Source organism: Columba livia, chromosome 11, assembly GCF_036013475.1.
Source record: "Columba livia isolate bColLiv1 breed racing homer chromosome 11, bColLiv1.pat.W.v2, whole genome shotgun sequence".
Lineage (NCBI taxonomy): Eukaryota > Metazoa > Chordata > Aves > Columbiformes > Columbidae > Columba > Columba livia.
In genome coordinates, this window is record NC_088612.1 from 1,106,220 (window position 1) to 1,125,747 (window position 19,528).

At 48.7% G+C, this 19,528-nt stretch overlaps 1 protein-coding gene across 4 annotated transcripts in view; it reads right to left on the bottom strand.

The window, feature by feature from the left end:
• MAPK6 (mitogen-activated protein kinase 6) overlaps window positions 1-19,528 on the bottom strand; it is an 83,945-nt gene that overhangs the window by 22,803 nt on the left and 41,614 nt on the right. Inside the window, exon 1 of one of the 4 annotated variants that reach the window (XM_065076404.1) lies at window positions 5,276-5,452. The exons of the other annotated variants lie outside the window; for them this stretch is intronic. The gene's annotated coding sequence lies outside the window, so the exon portion shown is untranslated. Of the gene's footprint in view, window positions 1-5,275; window positions 5,453-19,528 lie in introns of those variants that run through there. 4 annotated transcript variants of the gene reach the window in all.

Sequence of the window (19,528 nt, forward strand, 5' to 3'; positions counted from 1 at the left end):
CCAGAAACCAAGGATGGACATGAGGCTCAGCCCTCTCTTTCCGAGTGGGATGGCCCTGGCAGGGCTGGACAGGAGGCTCGCTGCCCAAACCGTCCTTCTCTGACAGAGGGCAGCTCCAGGGAGGACTTGGCACTCTCCAGCCTGTCTGTCAGAGACGCTTCGCAGAGACTCCACAGACAGTGCGGTATTAATCAGAGCCAAGGTGGTGGGTTTCCCTTCGGCCCAGCAAAGGTTTCGAGATGTCAGCTGTGTATTTTTCCTGACAGACTACCCAAGCTGGAATTTCCACAGCTGCATGTACTATCTAAATACTTCCTAGAAGGAAAGTGAGATTGTTATGGTTTGTGATAATATCCCCATTTAAATAATTAAGGCAATTCATTTGCTTATAGTAAAAATTTTTCAAGGACTACATGTACAATCTGCGATCAAAGTACTACCCTGTACCCCGTGTTTATCATCCTAGGTCTGATGATATTTGTTGGTAAACAATACGAATGTAATCATTGCTAGGCGATGGTAAATCAGTGGCCAGGCTTGAACAGGCTGTTGTCAAGTAGGAAAAGTTCAACCAAGAACCTGCGGTAAGTGCCAAGATCAAGTGAAACTGCAGGGTGGTAATGGATGCTTATGAAACTTTTCACACAGAAGACCAAGAAGATTTATCTTTCTAATTGCTCCAGTGTCTCGGGTACCGGGAGACCATGGGAATACGGGCCTTAATGTCAGCTAGTAAACCTCTCTGACCTTTGAAGGGAACTCTATGTGACATGACAGTCGCAGTAACCAGGACAGCTCTATCTGCTCCGACACAGCTCTACTGCATGAGCAGATACTCCTTTTCCCCATCGCTAGTGCTCAGTGCCCTGCTTCGGTCACCGTGCAGGACAGGTAGCGCTCACCTGATCACCAGTAGCTATATACCAAGAAAAAATAACATCAGCATGCTGCCCTATGCCTTATTCATCGTATATTGCCCCAGTCTCAGCACAGGATCGCCAGAGTTTAAGGGCTCTGCAACTACCCATTAAATTAATTTCTACAATCTGCAAGAACATCAGGATATCATCATTTCCACTTTCCTGAACTGAGTCACAAAGATCAAGGTCGCAGTAGCCCTTAACAGCAGGCAGACAATTTAAGATTTCTAGAACTGAGTTTTTCAAGGGATTGGTATTTTATTCAAAGTGCTTGCTACTCCTCGCACCAAGTGCAGATCCCCGAAGCTCTGGACTCGCTGTTTTTGCAGGTTACCTCAGGCCTTGTCCAGGCAGTTCTGATTTCCCCAGCCCCAGAGCCGCTGAGTTTGCACCCTCCACACCAGCCTCTCTGCTGCTCACCTGGTTTCTCCAAGTCTTCTCCCATTTCCCAGCTGCTATTTTCTTTTCCCCTTTCCAATTCAAATCTCATTTTTACAAGCTTTTCCTCCCAACCTACTCCTTTAAAGTTTCCTACCTATTTGGTCCTTGTTTCTTCCACATGAGTCAGGTAGCTACCTCCGGCTTCTTAACTGGAGCCAGCAGGAGCCACTAAAAGCCGCACATGGGAGGAACAGTCCACTTATATTTAATTAAGGTGCCCAAACTCAACAGCGCCTGCAGCAGCCTGTGGATGCTGTTCTGTTCAGAAGCTGACCGGGCTGGAGCACACCCAGGACTGACAGACAGTGTGGGAATGTATCTGCCACCACATCTATCCAGTCTGCAAAACCTGAGGTCTCCAGTTCATAGACACTGAGAGATTTTCCACAGATAAACCGCACATCTTTGACTCTGGATTTCAAAAGTGCCCTCTTCTTCTGAACAGGCAGGAGCTCTTCAGAAACTTTGCTTGCCTATTTTTAAGTAGGGCAAAACCAATTCTCTGCTCCACCCTGGTTCTTGTAAAATGACAAAAATATTTGAGTTAAGCGTTCCAGCAAAGTTCAGATTTGGAAATATACCCGGCACAAAACTGTTCCCATCCAAAGAATTAGCTGTTGGCAAAGTCACGGTTTATCAAAACCAGGACAAGCACTGAGACCAAGGCAATCCCAACCCAAGAGCTTCCCAGCTTTGCTCGAGCCACCAAGCGCCACATTCTGCTCTGCTGTGCCACTGCTCCCTGCCCGTGTGACCTTGCTCCATCACCACCCCTCTGCCTGGGCAAAGGAACGGCCTTTTCACACCTTCTCCGCCAGCAGAAGGTACCTGGAAGCTGATGGGGGCTGCGTCACCTCTCCAGGCGGCGTCTCTTGGGGCTGGAGAGCCGCCTGCTATTGGGAAAGGTGGTGGTAAAGTGGTCTTCCTACAAAGGAACACAATAGGGAGGGGAAAAAGTGGACCAGAGAGTTTCTGAAAAAGATATAACCCTGTCAGTGCCTTCCCCATGGGTCAGTGAGGCCTTGCTGGAGGGGCACAGGGAAGCCCTATGGGGGCACTGGGCATCACTGCAGGGATGCAGGGGGCCCTGTTGAAACTTCATTTTGCCTTCACAAAGGTATTTTGGGGAAATGCTCTCAGCAGTGGAAAGCAGAGAAAATATCCCACTCTCCAGGGTGGAATTTCTTCCTATTATTTTGCTCCGATGTGCAGCTGCGCAGCCTCTCCTGCCCCAAACCTGCTGCTTCCCCTCCATCCCAGGCACAGACCCTGGAGCCCCCGCTGCTGAGAGCCAGGCTGTGGGGCAGCCAGGGGGTGGGCAGGAGACCTGGGGTTACAGGAGGGACCCCAGGAATTAGGGGAATGCAACAGGGAAGGAGGTGAGGAGATAAGTGTTTAAATAATTTCCATCATTGGCTTCTCCGTAATCTCAGTTTTTGGCTGGTGGAAGGACGGACATAAATCATATGTAAGTGTGAGCAGGGGATAAGGGCAACAGCGACATTAACCTGGCTTTCTGATGGTTACAGAGCCTGTAATGTCTTTTTATTTCCATGGTATCCTACGTGAAAAGCATTTCAAAACCTGCCCTATCTCCAAGATCCTATTACGAAAAGCTGGATCTCACAAAGCTGTTTTCCAACATGCCCAATTCAGGTTTTGTGGCATAGTTTGGCAGTTTTACGAAGACAGCATTAACTCCCAACTGAGCGCGGGCAGCGGGTCACTGAACACCAGGGGTGCACGGCTCGGGTCCCAACGCCCCGCCTGGGCCAGATGTGCTTCTCAGAGCCCGCGTCTCCAGCCCCAGCAGAGCTGTCCTGCGCCTCCATCGCTCGGTGGCAAGCAGGTCGGTTCCCAGGACCTTTACCAAGCCGTGGTCACTAGCAGAAGACCTCAAACAGCTCCATCCCGCTGGTAGGGCTAATGCGGCATTGCACAGCAAGCCCACCCTCTCCGGCCCGAGACCCAGGGCAGGTACACACACTGCCCAGCTCCTCCAGCACCGTGCGGGCAGCTGTGGCGGCCACAACCTGGGAAATACATCCCCAAATCCACCCTTGTGGTTTCTAAAGCAAGCTTTTGTTTATGCCGTTGATGCTGGCAAAAAATACCACCCGAGTCCCCTGTCTGCCTTCAGTTGTTTTCACATGTGCAGAGCTGGAGCTCCAAGGCTCCTCTCCCTCTGCAGAGCAAACGCAGCGTTTGCAGGAATAAAGCTGTGCTTATATAAGCTTCTGAGAATGCCAAGTTGAGTGTCTGACAGAGGAAAAACTTCTGGTAAAAACCTCTTTTTTTGTCTTTTCGAGAGATCTAATCTATCTTCTGTGCATTCCTGACCTTCAGAAAGTATTTTCATCTCACACGTTAAGTATAACAATCCTCTTAACAAGGGAACATTTTGTTAGAGCTTTAAATTGGGTTACATAAATTATTTGTAGTTCTGACAGCAGGTTTCTCTTCCGTCCACGAGGACAGTTGTTATGAGATCGCTGCACGCTTCATTCGCAATCACTGCAGATAATCAGCTGGAGGGACTGGCTGAAGTGAGATTTTGTCTGGGGGATGTGCTACAAGTTTATCAAGGTATAAAGGCTTTTTATAAAAGTGTCGTTTTTGCTGAATAATTTGCAATTCAGTAACCTGCAGGAGAACTTAAAAATATCCCTTTTATAAATGGTAATTTGAGAAAAAAAAATCCAACTGCCATAAACTTTAGGAACAGAATACAGAGGAACCCCCCCCCCAACATATATATAGGTATATTGGCGGTCCTGAGCATGTCTCAATCCATGAGTTTACTCTTGTTGGCTACAGTGGTAATTGCAAACAGTCAGGATCGGGCTCTTTGCTTCCACCAAGTACTTGCTCAGAAAAGAGCAGGGTAGGAAAAAGCTCCTACTGATTTCTTTTGGAGTGGGAATAGAAGGGCACCCTTTGTAAATTTGGATTAATTTTTTAGGTTCTCCATTATAATTGTGAACTGTTTAGAAAACCCTTACAAAGCAATAAACCGACATTTCATTTAAAAGAAAGGCATCTTGTTTGACTTTAAGAACACTGATTTAGGAAAAAAATAAAAGAAAATGAAAAATTACAAATCAAGATATTGACATTTAATTTCAAAATCTTTGTTAGAGCATTTCAGATTTTTTTTCTCCCTACGTGACAAGAGCAGCAAGTTAAAGTTCAGGGGAACGTGGGAAAAGTTTCATCCAATGCTAAATATGAGCAACTGATCAAATGCAGTAAACTGATTTCTATACGCTCCTGCTGGCATTAAGTTCTCCACAGCAGCGGGCCAGAAACAACAAACCCACCACCCCTTCCGCAGCTTGAAAGTTCTCCACAGAGCGACACTTTCATGGAGAAAAAACCTGTGGCTTTGTCAACCGCACACAGGAACCAACACAAGAACCGTGTGAAAGGTGCTCAGCAGGGAGAGCACCCACCAAACCTCACACCTCACACCTGCCTGGGGAGGCTCTACCTGGGCACTGCCAGTCCTGTTGAGCTAACTCATGGTGTTCTCTTTCCTCCATGTGGCCTCCCATTCTTTGTTTGATGCCAAATATTTATTTCCAGCAGACTTTACAGAGCTGTCTCATCATTTTAGTAGTAGTCTCTCATAATACTTTATTAGTAGTAGGCTCTCATAATACTTTATCTATGGAGAATGCAGTGCATTAGTACTTCTAGGTACAACACTGGGTACTCCTCTGCATTATCTAGAGACACTAGCTGACTAATATACAATGAGCTTATTTATATAAAAGACAATATATAATTATTCTAGTAATTCTAAAAGAGAGAAATGTTTATAGGTGTTAGTTAGAAAGACTGATCTTAATCCTTTATATTTCTTTCTAAGCAAACAGATCTCGTAGGAGAATACACACAGATATTTAACTTACCATTACTGAAGCTATCTTTTGAATTCCTCAGTATCATTAATATTTAAGCAGAAGAAACAGAATGAACGACTATCCTAATGCCACCACAACAAGAGCTAACAAAAGTAGTTTTCAAAAAGTCATCCAGAAGAAGCGAGAAGGTCAAGCAGAAAGCGCGAGTCAGGAATAGCTGTGCTCTGGTGAGGGGAAGGTTATGTTGCTGTGATATGAGTAGTGCACAGCTGTTACTCTTGTAATAATTCATCATATTAATATTTAAATGAGAGGAGGAGGAGGGCATGAGATGGTGTGTGATTCAACAGTCCCTCCCTGTCCTTAAGCAGAAAAATAGGCCACCAATACAGAAAGAGCATTAGGAGCTAGAGAGCAGGAAGGTTTGTTTTCATTACCTCATGAATAAAAGTGAGCAAACTGGTCCCTGAGGAGGTCCAGACATTCTCCTGGTTTTACTTCTGAAAGTTCAATTCTGTTTCTTCTCTCAGAAGAAGCCATCACCTAATGAACGAATCGATCCCACGGCCAGTGCTCTAGGCGTGTTCGTGGTGTCTCTTGGGTTCCAGTGTATCCGCAGCAAGATTCGGTGCTGCCTGCAAAGAGCCGCCTGCGGGAGCCTCACCTGGCAGCTCCTCGCGGGGCATTGCTGGATCACTGCTGCACTTGGCCCTTTATCTACAGACACACTGATAGACCCCATGTCTTTAATGGGGGCTGACTTACCTATCTACAGACACACTGATAGACCCCATGTCTTTAATGGGGGCTGACTTACCTATCTACAGACACACTGATAGACCCCATGTCTTTAATGGGGGCTGACTTACCTATCTACAGACACACTGATAGACCCCATGTCTTTAATGGGGGCTGACTTACCTCCGGGCTCGCTCCGTCACCCTGGCCCATGGGGTCTGTGGCACGGGCAGGCTCGGCAGAGCGGTGGCACCGAGGAGCCGCGGCAGGAGGTGAGAGGAGCAGAGCACAGCCCCGGGGAGCGGGAGGGAGAGCAGCGACACCCGGCAGCGGCTCAGCTCGGGCTGGGGAGGCAGCTGGTGCCGGCCTAACCCAGACACGTGTGGGTGGCATCCCTGGCAGCAGCGGCAGCCTGGCCGCGCTCGGTTGCATACAGAGTTGCACAACTTTATCCAACAATTCCATATAAACACACCTCTCACATGCTAGTTTTTGAGGGCTGGCTTTTTCTTTTTAATTCTCTATGACTCCTCCTTGTTAGCAGAAAGAGTGTTACTACTACTTCCCTGGCTGAGGTTGGTCTTCTTGGTGATATAAATCTATAAAGCAACCATTTAAACAGAAATACAGACACAGACTCCAGAAATGGCCATGAGGCTAAATAACAAACACTTTGTAACAGAATAAATCCACAGAGAAGCATTCAGCTTAGTGCTTGGCATGAAAATACAAGGTACACAAAGTACAACCATCAAGAGATGCCAAACTCATGCAGCCCCATCGGTCCGAGGCACACCGAGTGAAACTCTTCATCGGAATTTTTACTATTTTCTCCTATTCTGGCAGACATTCTGCTCCCTGCCCCCCTGCTTCGTTTAATTGGCCTAATCCTTCAAGTTTGCAAACAGCCTGAGTTAATGTTGATGTGATTTTTAGGTGACAGATATAGAGGTTTTATTTGCTGCATCCTGTAAAACAGGATTTGTGTTATTACTCTATTGTAGAAAACACCACCTGTAAGATCTCCATATCCATTGTCAGTGTCCCAGTGGAGTGACCATTTAAAACTGGTTCTTCATAACTTGCCACCAAGATTTGTGCGTTAATCAGAATCAGATCCCTGGGCACACTGACGAGATGGGGAATATCGATCTACGCTGCCCACAAGAGTAGGTGATGGGGGCTGCAGGAGGATGAGCTCCTCTCTGTATCAGTACGTACAGCAATGCAGGAGAGGCTGGGGTCCTCCCTGTGTTTTGGGAATGCTAGAACAGACTTGCCACACTGGCTTTAATCCCCGCTCAGCCATCCCTCCAGCTCCACCACCGCTGCCGCATGGGTAGGACAGATACAGGGGGCTGGAATTACCCACCACCCCGTTAGCGCTCCCGGCTGGGACTCACATGTTCCCAATCACATGTGGAGGCAGGAGCCACCCTCCAACCCCTTGATCTTCTGTGTCAGCCTCTGGTGATAGCTCCAGCCCCAACAAGTGTCATCTGACTACCGCGAGGTCCAAGACCGCTTGCACTCTCACTGGTATCTCAGCAATCGGAGGGCTCAGTCTTCCACCAGCTTGGGTGCTGGGCTGTGTCACCGGCCACAGGAGAGCTGAGGAAATACGCTGGAAGAAGCAGAAGAGTCCCTAAAGTAACAAACCTCTTTTTTGATGTGAAGGGTTTGGGCCTGGTCCAGTGGAATGCAAAATATTTGCTGCTCTCTTGACTAGTAGTACCAAACATGATTTAAGATAAGTCAAACTCGCTCCCTCCTCGTACATCCTCCTCCACACTACATCCACACGCACACGGTTACGGAACCAAAATCCTCCTCATGCAAGCAGTTGTCCAGATTTCAAAGCGTCCATGTACCATTGCTAAAATAATCTGCAGGGCAGCCTCCACTTTTCCCATTGGTCTTCAGTAGCCTGGAAAGGTCTCACTACTATTCCCTCCTTTCTCTTAGTCTTAGTTTATTTTAAAAAGCAACTGTATGAAGACTAGTAATACACATTAACAAGGAAAGGGCTAATGTATCATTTTAAATCAGAATAAAAACTGTGGACAAAGGTTAAAAAGTCTTTGCAACCACTGAATTGTTAATTGAAGGTGAATGTGTGTGAGAAGATAAACATTCTCAGATACAGATTGGGTCAGCTGACGTTTTTAATAGCTTCCATAAAATACCGCATCGCAACAGCTTTTATACTGTCTTTATGGGGAACCATCAACTTCCAGCTGGGCTTGGTGGCAGCTGGATCAATGTACAAGGTTTGAGGATGTCCAGAAGCCCAGGCTCAGGTTTGCTCTTCTTCCATGACAGAAGAAGTTGCTACTTTAATCCAAATCCATGGTCTTGGTTCAGAAGAAGCTCAAGCCTCTGTTGACAAGTATCTTTGAGGTAAAGGCTTCTTTGGGCTTTGTCCGATGTCTGCCCAAGTGCCATTCCATGCTCTTAGTTTTAAAAAAAAAAAAAAAGGCAAATTTACCTATTCTTTTGTTCACTAAAATACAATATTAACAAGGAAATTCTGCCCAAGTGGGTTACCACAATTCTTCAGGTGCCCTCTCCTGTAGATTTGGGGGTAGCTTCCATTCACCTTGGAGAAGATATATGCAATTAGAGAAGGACTGAGTATGAAGTTCAAAGATTGGTCAGTTCGCTCCCTTGGCCAGTCTCATTTCAAGAGCAGTAACCTAACTCAGGAGATATCACACCATTAATTTATTCCTCTTATAACCAAGCATCAGACCCCAGCACAGCCACAGAGCAACGCGTGGATGCAGAGGAGTTCACTGCAAGGCTTGGGCACCACGCGTGCCCTGGGAACGGAGGCGTCAGTGAGAGACGCCACGCTGGCACCAAAAACCCCAAACCCTCGGCTCATGCAAAGTCCAAGTTAGTTATCAGCACTAGGGTTTGAAGGTACAACCACCCGCTGCAAACTGCTGGGCCCAGGCCCTGGCACGGTCCAGCACAGCCTGCCTGTGCCCAGCCTTTCCTTGAGCACAGTCTACCCATGCCCAGCCTTTCCCTGAGCACAGCCTATCCATGCCCAGCCTTTCCTTGAGCACAGTCTACCCACGCCCAGCTTTTCCCATAGCGCAGCCTACCCATGCCCAGCCTTTCCCTGAGCACAGCCTACCCATGCCCAGCCTTTCCCTGAGCACAGCCTACCCGTGCCCAGCCTTTCCCTGAGCACAGCCTACCCGTGCCCAGCCTTTCCTTAACCAGGTGGGCTCCATAACTTGGTCTTTCTAGATGAAACCGGACAGTTGTGCTTCCTGAAGGCCACACAAGTGGACAGATTCCCCTCTGGCTCTTCAAAGGCCACACGGGCCACTTGAGAAACTAAGCAGTGCTCTCAGAAGTGTTCAACTTGGATTTTGAGTAAGAGCAGCAAGGCTTACTTAGTTATTTGTCAGTCAAAAGAGAGGGGCAGGCTTTTTATAGTCTAAACTTTATGAAGTGATAAAGATCTATGAATCATCTAACATGCAGTTTATCTACAGACAAATAGGATTAAAAATAGAGCAGGTAGTTTCGTCTCCCCCCGTTGGAATGGAAACAAAAAGCAAGCTGGCAGCTGAGGAATAAGAAGGCTGCTGAGGATGCTGAGCACAACGCTATGGCTGAGGACTGCAATGAGAGCTCCCTCCATTAGTGTATGGCCCTGATGAGAGGCCACATCTTAGGCAGTCTCAAGTGGCCCTTTTCTGTAACAAGGATCTCAGTATTTGGCCTATTCATATTTTTCATTTCTCTGCACTTGGTTCGGGACACCACAAGGCTTGGCATGTTACCACTGGAATCAATGCAAACACTTCTGCCTTTTAAGTACTTGGCTCTGCCTCAGAGTTTTTAATCTTTCCTAAATGTAACTGATTGACAGGAGTGTGCATCTGTGGGTCAGTTTTCAACTCATGATCCAAATAGCTCTTCTTGGAAGAAATCCCAGCCGTTTCCCAAATAGTTTTCCTTGGGACAGTCTGAAAACCCTCCTTGTTAATAAATAATTTCTACCAAGCGAAACACTGACAGAGCTGCTCCAGTCAGCTAACTACACCATGAAACATTAACCTCCTTGCCTGCCCTGAGGTGGCAGAGACCGTGTTTTGCTGCTTTGTCACCCATGAGTGACCGTATTTCCAGCACAATTGCCCGAGGTTTAGGATTGAGTTATGCAGCATCTACACCTTAAGAAGCACAAGGGAAGGGGCAAGTTTCATTTCTTCCGTGTCTCTACTGGGCATTATGCACAGTGAGAGGAGGCAGATAATGCCAGGACCACCCCTTCCTCATCCTGGATGCTCCGTGTCCCCGGCGCAGCCCCAGCCTGGCAGCAGTACCTGCCATCACGAGGGATCTTGCTGCCTCAGCACACTCAAAAGACCTGTGGCTCCACGGCCTGGGGAAGAAGAGGAGAAATATGGTTCCACGGAGAGCAGGGGCAAATGGCTGCTGCAGAAGTAGAGCGCTATGGGACCGCAGGGGCCACCCCGCCCCACACAACGTGTGTCCCTGCAGAGCTCGCTGGACACAGCCGTGCCCAGCAGTCGGTAGCACAACTGGGCAGCACCAGCAAGTCCAGTAGCAGCACTGTCACCTCAGAGGGCTCTGAGGCGGAGTGACTTGGGTGGCACATACTTGAATGCCATTATATGTTTGGTTGTGCCTGCAGTGAGACAGGGCACAGATTTGTACCCATTGCTGCTGAGCAGGAACACCGGAGGCACCAGGGCTGTCATTGCACTGAGCTCCAGGACCTTGTGATAAATTCCTGGGGGTTTCATGCTCTGGAAGACTCCTCCTAACTCCAATAACCCCAACAGAGAGGGTTTGTGAAGAAGGTGGTCATGTAGGGTGCCAGAGCAGCACATGGGCAGGAGCCACCTCACCAGTATCCCGATTGACATCTGTGCCTCTGGCTCTTCCCTATCCGTTCCTTCCAACCTCACCCCTCCACTGAGTAGCTTCTTTACACCCACACTTCTCCACACCCACAACTCTCTCTTCTCCACCTGTCCCCATAAGCAGCCTGGCTGTGCTGACACACTCACGCCACTCTTGTTACTCTCACTAGCAAGCCCAGCACAGGGAGCCTCATTCAGGCCCTTTGGGGTACTCTTCAGGTACTCTGGGTACAAGCCAAGCAGCAGATCTCCCTTGCTGCCTCACCTCCAGAGGAGCTCTACACCTGGTGGCGTTGCCCTGCACAGGTATCCGTCCCAGGGGTGCCGCCTGGCTTTGCCAAGCCTGCTCCAGCACCCCACAGCTGCTTTGTAATCAGGACGCTTCACCCAAGCAAGAGAAGTTGTTAAAGGGACAAGTGGAAAAGAGTGCTTTGTGGAAAGAGCTGGGTAAAGGAAAATGAGCCAGTTTAATGTTCTCACAAAGAGCATTGATACAAAAAAAAAAAAAAAAAGGGAAAAGATTTTTCTTTTCATTAAAAACAAACCAAAACAAACCCCGCTTTTCGTTCAGTGCAAGTAGACCACAAAGCCTCCTACAGAAAGGCTGTTACAGCCCTGCTAGCTGCCCAGACCTGACTGTGCTGCACTAGGAGAAAGAAAGAAGCCAAAACAAACAAAACCAAACCCCCACTCTTAGTCACAAGTCAGCCCTCTGGCTGCAACCTGCGCTCACTGGTCGGAGCGCAACAGGACAGCCAGGGCGAGGGCAGCTCGGCTCGCGGGAACCGGCCCGCGCCGCTCAGAGTCCGCAGCTCCCGAGGTCCCGCGCTCCCACCAGCCCTGGCCGGGCCGCACCGGCAGGTCCCTCTGTCCTCTTGTGCTCCCTGGGGCCCTGGGCAGCTCCAGAGGGACACGGGACAAAGTACACGCTGGCCAAGCTCTGCCAGGCACAAGGTGACGAAGGTCCTTAAGCTGCCCTGTGCTTCTGGACATGAGACTCAGGTTTTGGGCTGCCTGTTTGCATGCTGGTTAAGAGATGGCCAGTGTGAATCTGCAAGGCTCAGCAGAAGAAATCCAAAGGAAAAGCCACATGGCCCTTGGCTGTTTTGTTCTCCAGTCAGCACCTCTGCTTAGGAGAGCTGCCGCTGCCGGGCCAGGTGCCTCAGCGTGGAGTGAGACCGCCCTGGCCGGTAACGGTGCAGATGCGGCCCTGGGCCCCGGCACTGCCACCTGCGCGGGCTGCTCTGCCAACGGGTGCCGGCCCCCGGCCAGTCCTCAGCCTTTTGCTGGCTCAGCAGGAGGGAATTCTTGGTGGTGCGTGTGTCTATGGGACGCTGTCCTGGCTGGCACGTCCCTCCAGAGCTTGTGGCTGAACTCTCGCTATTTTGCCTTCAGCACTGGCACTTCTCGTGCTTTCAACAGAGATGCTCAAGCAGGATGAGATGTTGCTTGAGAAACCCAGCTCTACCTGCTTTACCTGCTCAGCCTCACTTACAGCCCTTCCTTGGCCCAGATAAAAGTCATCACAGCAACTCAGATGGTAAAACCTTTAGCCTTAATGTCACATCTGGGAGGAAACTGTAACAGGGCAGCATAAGCACGACCATCCTTGTAGAGTCCTACAAATTCTGTGAAGATAGGTGGTTGCACATAAGAAATGGTGTTAGTGCCTGCTGTATGTGCCCAGCCACGAGAGGTAAATCTATCAAAGGAGCAATTCACCCTGCTGTCTACTGACTTGACCCAGGAGGTTCAGATGTGCGCATTCAGAGGCCAGAAGCATAAAATCCACAACAGATACACCACCCAAAACATGGAAATATTCCTGCCACGTCCTCACTAATGCTGACTCAGCCTTGGCCCTGTGAGTGAACAGTGCCTAAGGAGGGCGAAGAAGGTACCGAGACCTCTCTCAGGCACTCAAACTCTAGAACAAACAGCTCTCACAGGGAGGGGGAACCAGAGAAAGAGGAAAGGGAAAGAAGGGAAAGAAATCAACAGAGGTTTTATTGTGCATGAGGATCAGGCAGCTTAAAGTGCCATAAAATCCTTTATACAAATGTTCTTGCAGTAAAATGAAATAGCAGCTATTCTCAGGGAAACCATAGCTAACCTCAGTGATTATTGCAACAGCCAGAAAGATGCTGTATTTTTTCCTTTTTGAAGCAGATGCTATCACAAATGGCATGTACCTGTACACTTACAGAACACTTCAGACCAGCATATCAAGTTCAAATGGAAACTGTTTAATACATTTGTATATCCAGGCTGGATAGGGCTTTGTTCAGTAACCATTTCTCATGGAGGGATAGGGGACAGAACAGAATGCGGCCATTGGCTGTCAATCAAAGCACACATCAGTTTATTCATGGCTTTCCTTACCCCTGGGAAAGGATAAACAGTTTAGATATCCCCCAATTAAACCTCTCCAGGACCACCTAGTCACAGATTTGCTTTCAATAACCTACTTTTAAAACTTTTTGTCCCTGTCCACTGAGTTCACAACACGCGGAGTTGGTGCAAAGTTACACTTTTTTGTTTCAATCCTTGCTTTTGCCAGAAGTTTAGTCAACATCTTGAGTCCTACCCCACGTGCTCAGAGAAAATCTCACTGATCACAAAGATGAATGGGGCTCATTTCCACATTTTGTCCCATGGGACAAGAAGCATACTTAATAATGCCCCAGGTTACATATGGCTCGTATATATAGCCAGGGCCTTCCAGCGCTGCCTGTTCCGGAGCAGATTTCCTGTATCCCAGACAACTTCCCATTAAACAGGCACACGCTTCCTTCCCACCACGCAGGTGGGACTGTAAGTATCTACAATCCTGCCTTATTAAGCTCGTATCTTCTGAGCAGGTCACAAGGGCATATCAGAAGCAAAGAGGTAGTGTTTAAGCTGCCGAACAACTATTCTTTCATCAGGGCAGCAGTGAAACCAGCACTGCACAGATCCACAGAGGAAGCTGCCCTAATAAGCTTAGATCAGAGCCCAAAGTAGGGGAAACATGCCAGTTAATGACTTCCAGCTCCAACACAGCAAGCATACTGGAGGAAGACAAATGGAGCAGTGTCTGTCCTCAGCTCGACAAGTCACAGAGCTCCTTTCTTCTAGATGCTCCATTTGCGTATTTGGAGAGGAGGTGGCTTCAGGGACGGACACGCACAATGACAGGTAGAAGCACGCCACAGATTTAGATCTCGAAATCAGAAAACTCCCCCAATATTATGTAGCATTAATAGCTGGCTCTTCATGTGACCCGTTACAGGACAGAGCTATTACCCGAGCTCAGATGGCACACCGAGTCCCGAGGCTGGTGCTGCTTCTCCCTTGGGGCTGGGAAGGCAGGGGAGAGAGGGCTGGGCGCCCACCACCTGCTCCTGGGTCCCTTCTTTCCCTGCTCACAAACTTCAGCCCAGGCACTTCCAAAAGATACTGATCTTGCCACAGTATAAAGGGCACAGCCACAACCTCATCCTTCACAGGACACACAAAAATCCTCCAGCATGCAGCTAAGGCATCCAACCAGGACTTCAGGACAAGGGAAGGGAAGGAAAACTGCATCTGTGACCTGCCAGTGGATTGAGCTCAATGATATACAACCCTCTCAAAATCCAGGCTGGATAGGCTCCCAGATACTACCCACACAGCAGGACCAGTAACCACCTGGGAACCAACAACAGGCCCACAGCCAAAGAGAAGCAGGTCAAGAGTCTCTAATATTCAACACATACAACTAAAAGGGCTGAAAAGTCTGCGGGACCACACAGATAAGCAGCAGGACTGCTGCAGGCCATGATACCACTCCATATCGTCATCCGCACCAGAGAGGGTTGACTGTTCCTGTGTTATTCAGATGTCCACCTTTCCTGTTCACAGCACCCACAGTCAGAGGGAAGTTTGGGACTGAAATCCCTGTTTCCCATTAAAGTATCCAGCCACACAGTTCCCTCATCTCCAGCAGCCTCTCAGCTTTGAAGGCCTCCCAAAGGGTCTTGTCCGCTCCGCCTGGCCTCTGTCCTCCGCCACCCTCCCAGAACCCGAGCAGCAGGTCCTGTCACCCTGTCTTCCCAGGCATGGCCACCCCGCAGGGCCAGCGCGTTACCGAGTGGTGGCTTCTCACTGCCACACACAGCGGGTGAGGTCAGGGTGCCCTCGCGGGGGAAACGGTCCAGCCAGACACCAGCCAGAAACCCCTCAGTAAAACCTCCGGCAGATGAGGCTGGAGAGGGAGAAGGGTGAGGAGCAGAAGGATGAGCGATGCCTCTGCTCTCATCGAGAGACACCTTTATGCTCCAGCACCCTGGGAACCGAAAAGAGAGTGTTCTGGTGCTGAACAAATCTGAAACTTTAACTTCCAGAAATTTCTGTGAATGCTTCTGCCTCTTTTGCAGCACACAAACCTCACTTGGAGTGCAAGTTTCCACTCAAAACTCAAAGCAAAACTGCTGAAACCATGAGCTTTCACTGAATCTCCACCAAAAATAACTATCTTAGTGCAGGTTTGCTTAAAATTCCAATCTCTCCTGCAGACAGGGCACGGGGTTTCAGGCCGGTAAGGAAAATAGCGGCTGGGGGCTCCAGAGGGAAGGACTAAGGCAGAGAGAGAAGAGGCGAGTCGGGACGCAGCCCGCGTGTCCGGCACAGCCCGTGCTCGGCGCTGCCCGCGGCTCTGCACATCCATTGCTTGAGCCATCCAACCTGTTCTGAGCTGTCAGCATCCCTGGATGTAAATCCCTGTACGTGACCAAGAGGTTCTTTGCATGAATTACCACATCTATTTGCTGCCCGCTGGGAATAAGGACTGTAAACCTTTCCAGCATTGCAGAGGCACTTGACGAGCTTTCTGCTACCCCAGCTTTGTAGCTGCTCTGCGGGTTGGGAACCCTACGGCCTGCCCGTGCTCCAGCCGTGACCTTGTGCCTTCCCTCTCTGTTGTAATCCAAGGTGGGAACCTACTTCACTTACTCTTTTTAGCAGCCCGTTCTCCTTATCTGTTATAAACTCAACAACGCTAAAACCGTAGGACACACTAGCGCTTGGATGGGACACCCGGTGTCAGGAATAGCTCCCCGCTTCCCTGAGCGGGACTGCGGCTGGACAGACACCACCGCGAGCCTCGGAGAACGTGGGAACAGCTCTTCCCTCCCGTGTGCCGGATCTGCTGCTCTCCTCCCTGGGCAAAAGGCTGTTCTGCACCTTTTGGCCACTGATCAGGGCTCCCAAAACAGCCACAAGCTGCTCTCTGCCTCTTTTTTTCCCCTCTAAGCCGCAGACAGAAGAAAACCACAGAGGGAAGAAAAGCCTTAAATCAGCATCACAGATTTGGCTCCTACACTGCAGTTCTCTCTCTTCTTTCTTTCTTTTTGGTGTTTTTTTTTTGAACCGAGCAGATCTATAGCAGAGATAAGCTTATGCTTAAACGATTTCCTGAATCAGAATCAAAAGAGTAGTCAGATTCTCCACTCAAAAGTTGCTTTGATACCTCAAGTTATACTGTTCACTTGAGTGGTATGTGTAAGTGAAATATATCCTTCTTTTTTTTTTCCCCATGCTTTTGATGCTGATATTTCTGTAACAAAGACTGTGTGTCCCATCTGTACCAGACTTTGTTTTTCCATCAGCAAGACCAACGCTGCTGGGTGGCACGAACGGGCGGTCACCTTGTCAGAAGTGACACTGACAGTTGACAGGCTTTGGTCCCCAGGAGTCAGGGTCCTACGTGCAGTTTGGCAACTACCTGCTATCCAAAATACTAAATCTCTGGTCTAAAGACATAGTCTAGACTAAAAAAATGCCTTGACATAACAACCCTGTCTCTAACACCAGATTTTCTCAATGTAGTAAAAATGACAAACTTTCCTAGGGGTACTTCTGCTGCCAGAGCATCTCCCATTTCAGTAAGTAAAATAACCTAAACAGGATAAAAAATCATGTTGATTTAACTAGACACCTACAATGGGATTTTAATGATACAGAAATGGTGTGAAAGAAATATTTTCTTTGAGCAGCATTTCCTTATTATCATAAGCTTGTAATGCAGGCCTGGCCCTAGGGACCTGTGGGACAAATTTAGGCTGTAAGTCACTGTAACCATTATCCTGTGCAGATGCAGAAGCCAGCTCACCCTGCTGCACAAAGCAAAGTCAGTTGCTTTGGGTTTGTTTAAAAAGATGGCTGTTAACTTGATTTTGATTTTTTGAAAAGGTTTTCATTAAGAAAAAACAACAAAACCCAAACACAAAGTCAGGCTTACATTTGAACTTGCCTACACGTGGCTTTATGTTTTAAAAATCCTTGTGGGAATGATAGTACTCTAGGATATGACCCACTTAGTTACACATATATTTCAGTGGACTGTAATCCAACATTGTATTATATAGCTATTTTTTACATATATATGAGCTGAAACCCTATGATAATTTCTATAGTCAATGACTGGGAGGTTAGTGAAGGGCAGCAAAAGCAGCCTCTATTCAGATAAATGCTCATCTGAGTTTCAGCGCTGCTGGAATAGGAAGTTGCCAAAGTCAGCCCAGAGGCTGAGAGTAATTAGAAGTTGACCTCAGTGTTAAAACACTCTTCCTTGTGCTTTGTCCTTGAAGGGCAGGTGATTGCATGCAATCAAGTTGGAGCAATTAAAAAAAATTACCATTCTGGCGGCTGCAAAGTGCTGTCCTGATGAGTCTGAACTCCCTGCAGCAGGTGCCTGGCCCTGTCCTGTCTGCCTGTGCCCCGGGGACAGGAACAACCGCAGCTGGTTGTTCCCAAGGGTGTCGACACCTCCCTGCCATCAGAGCTGGGTCACCCAGGATGGTCTGGCCACCCTCTGCCTGCGCCATCGGCTCTTCTGGGCTGTCCCTATAGCGTAAGGTTGGGTGGGGAGGAGAGTGGATTTCTGCTCTGCCCCGGGCCGTGCTCTGGCAGCTGTGAACTCGACATCGGTGCTGAAGCAAAGCTCGATGTGCCAGGAGGTGGGATTTCTGGGGGCTGGGATTTCTGGGTGCTGGGCAGGCTGAAGACCAAAATTGCCATTCCCGGCTAGAACACGGTGCAGCCGATGGGTCCATTCCTGGGGAAAGCATCACCTTGCAGAGGACACGGCCCTTCCCAGCGCAGAGCGGCAGCAGCACGGGGGACTCGCTGGGAAGTGGGGGTGTCCTCCTCTCACACAGGCTACCACAGCTGTATTAAAAACAGTAAGCTAAGTTGCCCCCGAAGTAACCAAACACCATCCTGCCCTGCTCGTGTTTGTTTTGCCTCAGCCTCCTGCTTTTCTTCCTTGTTCTGACAAGGAAAGGCCAGGGGGAAAAGAGGGAAAACATGTTTTCTGCCTTCTCTTGAACAACAGGGGATTCTGCAATACACTGGTCTCTGAGGCAGCAAGTACCAGGAAGGGCCAGAACAGCGTGAAACCCCTTTGGCTGCTGCAGCTGCCAAGAGCTTCACCACTGGCCCTAGTGGTGCTGTGTGGGTAAAGCCCAGGGACTGTTTATGCAATAGCAGATATTTTATGTCTGAACTAGGGGTTCAATTTACATTGATCACGACAACTGTAGCAAAGATACCACATTTTTTCTGCTCAACAAAACAAAACATGCCTTCCCAAACTGTTAAATTCTGTCGGAATTAATACCTGTTTGGAGTCTATACTTAGTTTTAGAAATGGGGGAAGGAAGTCATTTCCCTTGACATTTCCTCTACATAACCTTGTTACAACGTAATAAACAATTCAGTTATGCTGCTGTTGTTGCTAAATCTAGCATCGAGATGCTGCTTTTCTAAGAGGGAGAAAATTCAGGCGTAAATGTTGCAGTGGTATCATCATCCACAGCTTTCCTACAGCACCACCGAGCCCTTTCCAAGGCAGGAAGACTAATGAGTCCCTGCAGAGAATGGCGCCAGTTTGGGCTCATTTCCACAGAAAGAGAAAAGTCAGCAGCAAGGCCGAGGGGGTAAGAACGGCTCCACATTGAAAAAGCTGAGTAATGCCGTGGGGGGCCGAGCTGCTCGGGGTGAGGGCTGAGGACACCTGGCCGGGGGCAGAAGGACTTCAGCATCCTGCAGGATCCAGCTGTTACTACTGAATTCCGCTCTTCTTGCAATCTGTCAGGGAACAGCTGTGCCAAAGTGGAAAAAATCCCAGAAAGTATTGAAATATTCTTACGATTAAAGACCTCATGTTTCCACTGCAAATGGATAAAACTCCCAGCGAGATTTCTGGTGTCTTTTAAGGTCAGTGTTTGCGGCATTACAAAATATCAGGCGTCCTGTGACGCTGTACTCGCGGACTTTGAGAACATTTTTAAGTAAGACTAGAAAAAAATTGCAACTTGCTTGTTGCAGTTTACACCACTGCTTGCCCATAAGCACACGTAACAGTCATGTACTGTTCTTTCTGCCACTTCTCAGTACAGGTCTGACCTCTGTTTCCTTGCGTACTTCTGCCCTTGCCCCAGTTTGATCGAGTGACGACTTTAACACTCTGCCAGGGCCTGTGTTTGAAATCCCCAATGCAAGGGACAACGGTGCCGTGGTGTGGGGCTGCACGCCACTCGGGCACCTTTGGCTGTAAGGAGGAATGTTCTGTTCCTGCTGTTCAAACGGGCAATCCCAAAACGAAGGCTTGAAAGAGAGGCATCCCAGC